Source organism: Zootoca vivipara, chromosome 6 (assembly GCF_963506605.1).
Source record: "Zootoca vivipara chromosome 6, rZooViv1.1, whole genome shotgun sequence".
NCBI classification, from domain to species: domain Eukaryota; kingdom Metazoa; phylum Chordata; class Lepidosauria; order Squamata; family Lacertidae; genus Zootoca; species Zootoca vivipara.
The window spans coordinates 59742976-59753340 of NC_083281.1; the positions used below are offsets into that span (position 1 = coordinate 59742976).

At 51.7% G+C, this 10365-nt stretch overlaps 1 protein-coding gene across 6 annotated transcripts in view; it reads right to left on the bottom strand.

Moving 5' to 3' along the window:
• CBFA2T3 (CBFA2/RUNX1 partner transcriptional co-repressor 3) overlaps positions 1–9007 on the bottom strand; it is a 67629-nt gene extending 58622 nt beyond the window's left edge. For all 6 annotated transcript variants that reach the window (XM_035119413.2, XM_035119412.2, XM_035119411.2 and 3 more), the window contains exon 1: positions 7698–9007. The gene's annotated coding sequence lies outside the window, so the exon portion shown is untranslated. The remainder of the gene's footprint in view (positions 1–7697) is intronic.
• Between the last annotated feature and the right edge of the window lie 1358 nt (positions 9008–10365).

Sequence of the window (10365 nt, forward strand, 5' to 3'; positions counted from 1 at the left end):
CTAGACATGCCTAGAATTGCACTGTTAATCTTGCTCTTTTATTGCTTTTAAAAATATTTTGCTGCTGAACCTTGTTTAAGCAGCCTTGGAAAATTGTAGCTGAAGTGCAGGACAGATGTTTATTCATATTGATAATAGCAATATGGATTGCCATATGATCGGGAACTTCCTCAATAACTAGCAGCAGCACAGGAAAGGAAAAGAGGAAGGCAGTGATCAGATCCTTGTCGGGAGAAGAAAGACAAAACAAATTGAAATAATGTGTGCTATTTGTAAAGTGCTCTAAGCTTGAGTGCAGCCATCTCTCACTTTAGTAACAGTGACTGCAACCCCGACCTTGTCTACTCAGAAGAAAGTCCCACTGGATTCAATGGGTAAGTAAGGTTAGGATTACAGCTAAGTCAGTCTCCAGGGGATGAAAGTGACTCTCTGTCCACAGAACCAGGGCAGAAAACAGCACTATGAACAGGTGGAGGAATTTGTGGAGAGCCAGCTGTTGGGCTGGCAGGGAGATGATCTAGGCAGCTGAGACAGAACTTCAAGCTGGTATGACCCAGGACCATGAATTAAATACTTCTGAAGACAACTCAGCACACAGCTGGGCATCTTCGCTCCTTATTCAAATTAGGCCCATCTGCCCAAGACTCTCCCAGGAGCTCACGTAGGAAGCTGCAATATACTGAATCAGAACATTAGCCTCTCCAACTCAGGCTTGTCTACAGCGGCCTTCCAGGGTTTCAGGCAAGGGTGGGTCTCTCCAAGCCCTGCCTGGAAATGCTGGCGCATGGGACTTTTTACATGCAAAGCTGATGCCTAGCTCCAGAGCCGCAGTCCTTCTTCAAAGTTAAGTTTATGCAGTTGTTGCTTCATCCCAATGCGGATCTCAGAGAATAATAGGGGTGCTGTTAATGGTCTCCCACAGAGCACATACTTTTTAAAAAGAAACAAGCTGAAATTCTGACCCCTTCCAAAACAAGAGGGAAAGAGGGGGGGGGCTTTCTCTAATTGAGCCTGCGAAATGTGCACAGAGACAGCCCGCCCCTGCCCTCAACAGCTGCATTTCATTCATTTCCCAGCCCAGCGGCAAACCAGAGAGAGCCAAAAGTTATAAATAGCCATTATGTCATTGGGAAAAAAGAGAAAACTCTCAGCCCCCACCCCCCAGAAAGCATGGCTCTGTGCAACAACACAGGATCTTTGCTAGGTCCTCCAGCATTTCAGTATTCGCTTTGATATTGCAACAGCCACACCCAGTATCAATCCTTATCATTGCAAGTGGAAAGAAGAAGGATGGAGGCCTGTTTCCTTTGGGTGGACTTTGAAACACGGGGTAGGGGAGAGGGATGAACAGAGGGGAAGAGAACCTGGCAGACCATGTGACCAGATGCCTAATTCTGATTGGTTTCAGAGATGCAGGTCCTTTAGTGCATCCTTGAAATGTGATGCTGCTAATGTTAAGCACTTTCTGCAACCTATAGATTCCTGTTCTTCCCACCGCCACCACACACTGCTTAGTCTGAGGCTTAGTTCATTCCCTCAACAAGACTTTTGAAGATTTTGTGTTAAGTGTAGTCTCTCAGAGATTGTGGCTAACAGCTTCAAAGCTAACAAATTTATCACAGCAGAAACTTTTGTGGGCTAGAGTCCATTTCACCCAGTCCTGGATTGGTACACATTCACATATTATTTGCAACGGAAAGGCAGGCCTATGACATTGGGGTCAGCCAAAGTGTTATGGGCCTGCTGGGCATGGACCAGTACAAGACACCTTTCTGCACAGCACACAACACTTGCTGCTTATCCTCCAACACTCAACAGAGGGGAATAGGATGCTTATTTTTTATGGTGAGGGATGAGAGGATACAAGAGCAGAGCATAGGAATGGAGAACCTTAGACTTGGGGGCCAAATGTGGCTGCCAGGCCTTTCCATCTTGCCCTCAAAACTCTCTCGAGGCCACACCCTCCCCAACCCTGCTTTACACCTTCCTTGAGTGTTTTTGCCTGGCTGGAATGTATCCTTGAACACAGATCAGGGGTCCCCATACTACGGCCCCCGGGCTGGATGCGGCCCAATTGGCCTCCCAATCCGGCCCGCAACGACCCCCGCTGCCCGCTGCCCGCTGCCGCCGCCCCCTCTTACGGCGCGCAGCGCGGCGGCGATCTTCAAAATCGGAAAAAAATCGCCAAAAATCCTTTGTGCGCATGCGTATGGGCCTCTCCCGACCCAGAAGAGGTCATTTCCGGTGCACTTCCGGGTCGGGGGAGGCCCATACGCATGCGCACAAGCGATTTTCGACGATTTTTTCCCCGACCGTGTGCGTGTGCGCATGCGCACGGGCGCGCAATCCCCCGCCCTCCGGCCCGCTGCGCGCGCACTCCCCTGCCCTCCGGCCCGAAGCCCGGTAAGTCTGGGGACCCCTGACACAGATCATGCTTATTGCTTCCCTGCAGAAACAAGCAGAGGTAACATTTACATTCATTGCTCCACCCACTTTACCTCTGGTCCCTCCCACCACTTACGAGTGACCCAAGAAAGGTATGTGGCCCTCAAGCTGAAAAGGTTTCCTCTCCTCGGCATAGCCCAACCACCACCTGTTCCTACCCACTGCCGCAGCGCACAGCCATCCTGGACACCGTCTCCTCAACAGAGGATGCTCCCTTTAGCAAGTCCAATGCATGTGCCTCTTCCAGAGTTCTAGTAGGTTGCCTCTCAAGATGCATTTTCATCATCATGCAGAACAGCACACACTGAAGGAGCGTCTCTACCTCCATCGTTCTTCCCGGACACTGAGGTCCAGTACCGGCGGCCTTCTGGCGGTTCCCTCGTTGCGAGAAGCCAAGTTGCAGGGAACCAGGCAGAGCGCCTTCTCGGTGGTGGCGCCCGCCCTGTGGAACGCCCTCCCATCAGATGTCAAAGAAAAAACAGCTATCAGATTTTTAGAAGACATCTGAAGGCAGCCCTGTTTAGGGAGGCTCTTAATGTTTAATAGATTATTTTATTTCATTTTTCTGTTGTAAGCCGCCCAGAGTGGCTGGGGAAACCCAGCCAGAAGGGCGGGGTATAAATAATAAATTATTATAACTTATTATAACTTATTATAACTTATTATAACTTATTATTATTATTATTATTATTATTATTATTATTATTATTATTTGGATATTTCCCCTGTTTGCACACCCTGTGGTCATGCATCTCAGTTCTAGGAGGTTCATTACCATGCTTGACCTGCTTGCTAGCTGTCAGGCATCACATAATCCTTTAACACATGTAACTCCATGTACACATAATGACCATTGATGTGGCTTTCCCCAGGGAATGAAGTCACCCCCAAATACTCCTAAAATACATACCCTCCAACATTCCTCTGATGAAAATAGGGACGCCCCATTCCATAATTATCATCTTACTATTTATGCCCCACACATCTGACTGGGTTGCCCCAAACACTCTGGGCGGCTTCCAACATATATAAATACATACCGTAATAAAACATTAAACATTTGGAAAACTTCCCTATACAGGATTGCCTTCAGATGGCTTAGGGGTTAGATAACTCCATATCTTCCAATGTTTCTCCAATGAAAATAGGGACACCCTAAGGAAAAGTGGGACATTCTGGGATCAAATCAGAAACTGGGACGTCTCTGGAAAATAGGGGCACATGGAGGGTCTGAAAACAACAAATCCTTGTATTGTACAGTAATTCCATCCAAACCTGTAAAATTTAAGGAATTTCTGTACCCAGCCCAACCCAGCCCAGCAATGGAAAGCACAGCCCTTGACTTACCTTCCAAAGTCTCCTCTTCTCCATCTGGCATGCTGCCATTGCTAGAAGGTCTTTGTGCTCATGAAACAGGAAGGATCTCTTCTTCCTGTTTCCTTGAGCGCTAAGACCTTCTAGCAATGGCATTGCCATTGCACCAGACGGAGGAGAAGCACCTTTGTCAGTAAGGCATGAGGATGAGAGGAAAATGTGCCTGGTTTTGGGAGAGGGCTGGTAGGCCACTGGAATTGGCTTCATAGGCTTGATGCAGCCCACATGATGACTGCCCTTGATTTAAGCTTCCCACATTTTCTTCCTGGTCTTAGCTGCTGCCACCCAGCTTAGCCAAGAATGCTGCCACTTGACTCACTTGCAGAGTGTGGTTTCCGAGTAAAAAAAAAAAGTCTACCTTCTGAGCTAATTAACATATGAGCCATTTTCGAGCAATGAATTGAAAAGCAATCCATGTTGCCCCTGTGTTCTCATGGAAGCTGCATTACAGTGAATAATGTCATTTACCCACTTGGAGGGTAATTAGCTCTCATCCCCAATGCTCTTCTGGGACCACGGCAGCTTGCAATATATAGCCATCATATATTTGGAATGCCAAGATTCAGCCCACACTGGCAAAACTGACACGGTGGCACTTGGCTCCCCAGGAAAGTGAGTAGTGCTACTCAAAAAAATAAGTGTTGTTTGTTTGTTTCCCCCACATGTTCTATTGAAATAAATGGGATAAATTTGCCATGGTTGAATTAACCTTCTCCAGATTGAGGTCTGTGAATATATCAAATAGGGTTAGGAGGGGTGCAGTCTGCTGATTATAACTGACACTTCAAAATCCCAGCAAGAGAGCTTTGCCTCCTTATCCATCCGGGACTGGTCCAAATCCCTCCAGTTCATTCCTACAGGAGTTGCATGGGAGATTGGGAGAGTGTCCCAGAGATGGCGTGCCCCCCTGGGCTTTCCACGACACTTGAATAGAAAGGCAGCGTTTTGCTTAGAGTGCTTGTGGGTTTGTGGGGTGGTAGATGAAATCTACTCCCTTTGTTCTTTAAAAGGGCAAAAATATCTGGAACTGGAGATTTGGAAAAACAGAACAAAAAGAAAACCACCAACCCCAACCTCACAAACAGATGTGTAGCTAATTTACCGAGACTGCAAAGGATTTAATCTAGAGTGGTTGATGACACAGATGCAGAGTCCAGATTTGTAGCTTGCAACCTAAGTTATTTTGCTGGGCTCACAACCCCTTTGTCCCAGAATTTATTTTCAGTTACAAGACTGAGCCCAGGGATGGGGGTAGCCACAACAAAGAAGGCAATACCTCTGAGCATGTGCAAAGTGAAAAACCCCTTTCCAGTGGAGCAATCACCGCCAGCTCACTCATATGGGATTATGGGGTTGTGAAATATCATTTCTAAATCGTATTGAGCTTGATGATGGTGAATGAAGGGAGGGACTCCCTTCCAGCCCACTGTCTTAAGCACATTGATTTGTTAATTCTGCCAAGTCATAATCATAGAGGTTCATTTGCTCACATGCTGCAGTCCTGCCCCACAGACAACCCCCTTCCTATTCACACACACTTTCCGCCTAATTTCTAATATGGAAAGAACTGGGGTTTTAAGACTCTCTGGAAGTCACATTTTCTGGACTGGAAGTTCTGCACCCCACACTGGGCCTGGGAGTTACTTAGGCCTTGCCCGTTATGAGGATGCAAACTCTCTGCATATGCTCAGGGACATTTCTTTGATTTATGTTCATGGGGTCAAGGTCTGAAGCTGTGAACAAGTCTGGCAATGCGGAAAAAATAAATGAGGTGTAAACTGGGGTCTGTTAGATATCTTCCCAGGCCTGGCTGTGTGTGTATATGTGGGTTTAAAAAAACAAAAAAACAAAAAAACAAACAAGACAAAACCCTAGCACATGGATGATTACTCAGCCACAATACTTGTTTGAAGTAGGTATGCAATGATCATTTCCTAAAAATTACACTGTCTGGACTCAACTTAGATAAGAAGCTCCTCAGGCAACTTGTAACCAGGCAGGTGAGAAGAGTGAGGCAAGAGTTGTTTGTCTTCCTTGCACAGGGTTCACACAAAACAATGTCCGAGTGGCTTCGGTGGCCCATGCTAATTAGTGGCCCATTTGGGTTTCCTGCCATTACCGTCTTCTGCCCAATGGTTCTTAGCAAGACTCCCTAAAAACCACATCAGAGGTTCTATGAAATACTGTTTTAAAACTGCACCCCACAATTTCAAAGCTGCTCACCCCTGGCTCGTCCACCTCCAGCTTTCCTCTCCCTACAAAATATTGGAGTCGCCAAGTTAATGTCATCCAACTAGTGCAAGAGGAAAGAGGCAACAGGCAGGTCTGGGTACCTGGGTGCCTTCCAACCATGCCAATTAATGTCCCTAAGAAACTCTATCTGCCTTCCCCACAAAACACACACACACACACACATTCTGCGATTGGACATTTCCTTTAAGGAAGTTAACTATCCAGATAAATCGAAGATCCATTCTGAAGGAAATCAGCCCTGAGTGCTCACTGGAAGGACAGATCCTGAAGCTGAGGCTCCAATACTTTGGCCACCTCATGAGAAGAGAAGACTCCCTGGAAAAGACCCTGATGTTGGGAAAGATTGAGGGCACTAGGAGAAGGGGACGACAGAGGATGAGATGGTTGGACAGTGTTCTCGAAGCTACGAACATGAGTTTGACCAAACTGCAGGAGGCAGTGCAAGACAGGAGTGCCTGGCGTGCTATGGTCCATGGGGTCACGAAGAGTCGGACACGACTAAACGACTAAACAACAACAATAAATCGAAGAGGATGGTGATGTCTGCAGAGCACTTAACACAAGGGATCAAACAAAGGCGTCCTTAGACGGGGCAGAAGGGAGCTTCCTGCAAAGGGACCGGAACCCCCTTCTTCGGAACACTTAAACCTCTCTGCGTCTGGGTGGAAAGAAAGGGGTCTTTGGGGTTCCTCTTGCAAGGCGACGGAGTTGCGGGGCGGTCAAGTGTCGGGAGCTTCCCACGACCCTCGACGGGGTCTATATCAGCCTCTCGCCTTGGCTGCGCTGAAGCGGCTGTCAGTTGGGCAGCCGCCAGGTCTATAGCAGAGCGAGCGAGGATCACAAAAGTAAGACATGGTCTTTTCTTCAGAAAACAGCCCCAGCAGCAACAACAGCAATTTTGGGGGTACAGTACATCGAGAGACAAGGAACAGGAACCATCACCAGATCAGGGGGCACCGTGCGCGCGCGGCTTCCCAAGCCCAGTCCGGCTGTTCTGCCGCTCCGTGTTCCCGCAGCCCCTTCCCCACAGTGCATTCCGGAGACCCCTTAGCCAACCCTCGGGGAAATCGGTGTGGAGTATTTGGCGAACCTCCCCAAGCATAGCGCAGGGCGGTTCAGGGGGCGCACATCTGGCCACATCTCTCTCTCTCTCATCCCCCCCCCGCCTTTGTTTGGAAGTGGCAGGATAACGGGTGGTGGATCCAGCCCGGGTTTTTTTTTTCTTCTGCTGCTTGGTGCCCCTATTGCCCGGTTGAGATCCGGACAGAGGAGGAGCGCAGTGGACCTTTTCATCTTTTGGGACAGTTCAAAGAAACCGCCGCGACAAGCATGCCCGGGGAGTGCGAGGCGGGGGGAACACAGCTAGGACACCCAGAGGCCAAGGGATGCCCGTCTCCCTCTCCTCCAACCGCAAAAACTTCCCCAAAAGGTCAAAATAACAAAGGCAAGAGAAAGAGAAGACGCGAGTGCGTGCTGGGGGAGGGGGTCCCCTCTTGACATTTCTTCCGATCAGGCAACTTAACCGACCTCCCACCCGCAAATCGCTCTGTTCCCTCCACATCCCATCGCATCCCAGCAACCGGAAGGCTAGTAAGCTCTGTAAAAGAGAACGGAGCGGAACTTACAGTCCTGAGGTCGGTGGCGAGGTGAGGTGAGGTAATAGTCCCAGGAGAAGTCGAGGAAGGTGGCCAGGCGTCGGACAGTTCCCGGAGAACCCAAAAAAGGGGATGGGGAGAAAGAAAGACGGAAAAAGAGAGGGAGGGGAACCAGTTAATCCAAACGGGGTTCCCGGGCCCCCAAGAGGCTCATCGACTGAGGCGAGAGGGCGCCCTGAGCAGGTGCGATCCGAGTCCTGGCGATGCCTGATGCGCCCCTCGACGTCCCAGCGGCGCGCCCTGCCTAGCGGTCGCTTCCGCCCGCCTGCCTTGGGAGAGGAGCTGTCCGTCTCTTTTCCGAAGCCCCTCAAAGCGTGGCTCCTGATCCAGAAGCGGGCGTCGGCGCTTGGCTAGCGCGCCTACTCTCCGGCTCTTTGGTAAATGGCGCTCCCCACGCCGGGCGCCGGGCTCTCTGCTCACCGGCTGCTGCTGTCGCTGCGGCCGCCGCCCTCCGCTTGCCCGGGCAGAAGCCTGGCTGCTGTTGGACGTGGCCTCATTCTCGCTGCCCCTTCAGGCCTGGCGCTGGGTCGGGGCCATGGAGTGAAGCCAGCTGCGCCGGGTCCCAGGTGGGGCAGTGCGCAGCGAGACTGGGCGCCGGGGATCAGCTGGGTCCCTTCCTCGACGGCGAGCGAGTGGCCAGGCGCTGCTCCCTTGCTGTCTTCGTCGCCTTTTCCCTCCTCCTCTTCCCTGAGCTGCCTTCCAGCTACTGCAGCCGCCTCCGCCTCCTTCGCTCGCCCCTTCGGTGTGCCATCTGGCGAGGGACACCCCCCCCCCAATGCCCTCTGCCGCTCGGCTCTCGCTCGCCGCCGTCCAACAACGCAGCTCGGCGCCTCTCTCTCCTTCCCGAGGGCTCCGCTACCTCCCGGGCAGGGAATCCTCGGAGCGCCGTCCGCCCCCTCGCAGGAGGACGAGCCGCGAGGGTGGCTCAGCTGGGCACGAGGGCGGCGGGCGCTCGCCTAGCAGAGCGCGTCGCGGGGAGCCGCTCGCTCTCCGCCTAAGGCTCCCGGTCTCCCTCAAAGCCTGGCCAGCGGCTCCGGGCTTCTCTTGCGCGGCGGCGGCAGCGGCGGCGGCGCTCGGGCTTCCCGGGACATGGCAGGCGGCTCTGCCTTCGCGGGTCGGGCGACTTCTCGGCTCCAGCAAGCCGGGCAGGCGGCGGGCGGGCTCCCGGGAGAGGCGGCGGCGGCGGCCCCCCAGCCCGCCTTCCTGCCTCCGCTCGCTGCTGCTGCTGCTGCTCCCGCTCTGATGGAGCCCAGCCCTGCCGGACGCGCCGCGTTGGATGCAGCGCCTGGCAGCGGCGGCGGCGCCTTTCCTGCTGCTGCTGAGGCGGCGGCGGCGGGTTTGGCGCGGCTCCCGGCAGGGGGCGCTCCACCCCTACTGCTGCTGCAGCAGCAAGTCCAGCCCGGCAGCCGCCTGGCCAGGAGGCGCGATCCGACGCCGGCTTCTCCCACCGACCCCGGCTCCTTCCCAGCTTCCCTCTTCTTTGTGCGCGCCGCCGGATGGAATCGCGCCTCCGCCGCTTTGGCTTCCCGGGCTTCGCTGAGAAGGAGGCTGGGCTGCTGCTGCCCTTTACGTGCCTTCCCGCGCAGCTCCAGCGCCTGCCTACTCGGGAGTAAGTGCCACCGGCATCTCAAGAGGCTTCCTCCTTCCGATGCAGGGGTCCAGGAACTGTGTTCCCTCGTGGAAATCGCTTGGCCAACTTTATGCCCGTTTTCCTCCCAAAATGATATTGAAAAACCCTCCTAAGTAGAACTGTCTAGGACTAGGAGTGGGGTCTGAGAGAACATAAGGCCCACCGCGGAGAGCAGGCTTCTCCATCCTGGCGCCCTCCAGATGTTTAGGACCAGAAGTCCCATAGGCAGGATAACTGTCAAAACAGGCCATAGGCCAAAATAACTGTCTGCTGCTGAGGCTGATGGGAGTGCAGAAGCTGACTGGACCAGCAGTGGAAGCAACACATCATCCACTGCACCTGAGTGGGCTGAACCCATTACTTTATGGGGTGCATGACAGGTTGTGTGACATTCACAGCACTGATCTCCAGAAGTGGGGAATGGCTCTGGGGCCATATCTGTGTCTTCCACCTGAGGCTTTTGCTTCACTCTGTGTGGGTCATCTCTGTGTGGGACTGAGTAAAGAAGAAGATTGTATTGACCAGGAAGCTGTTACCAGCTTGCATCTTCCTTCCTGCCTGCCTCCCTTCCTTCACCTTATAAATGCAGGTTGAATATTGCAGTTAACCCTGTTTACTCCTTGAGAAGCTTTTGTGCTTACCAGAACTCCTGGTGTTTGGTTTGGGCACATTTCATTAGTTGTCATGAAAGGCTACATATCCACATGTCGAAATAGCCAGAGAATGGAGTATGTATTAATTTTTCAGATTGCCAGTTTGAAAGGATAGTTGCTTGTGCGGACACTTGCCCAATTTTTGCCTCTGTGAAACAGGTCGTACAGGTTTTTAAATCTTGTTTCAAAAGCCTAGAGGCAACAGTGGAAGGAAAGAAATGTGTGTTTGTGCTCCAGCAGGAAGGGCTGGCCTTGACACACCACTTTTAACTCTCTTAAAAAAATATTTTATTTTTATTTCGTAAAATTTATATACCGATTGTAAAATACACTCACAGTGGTTTACAAAAAGAAA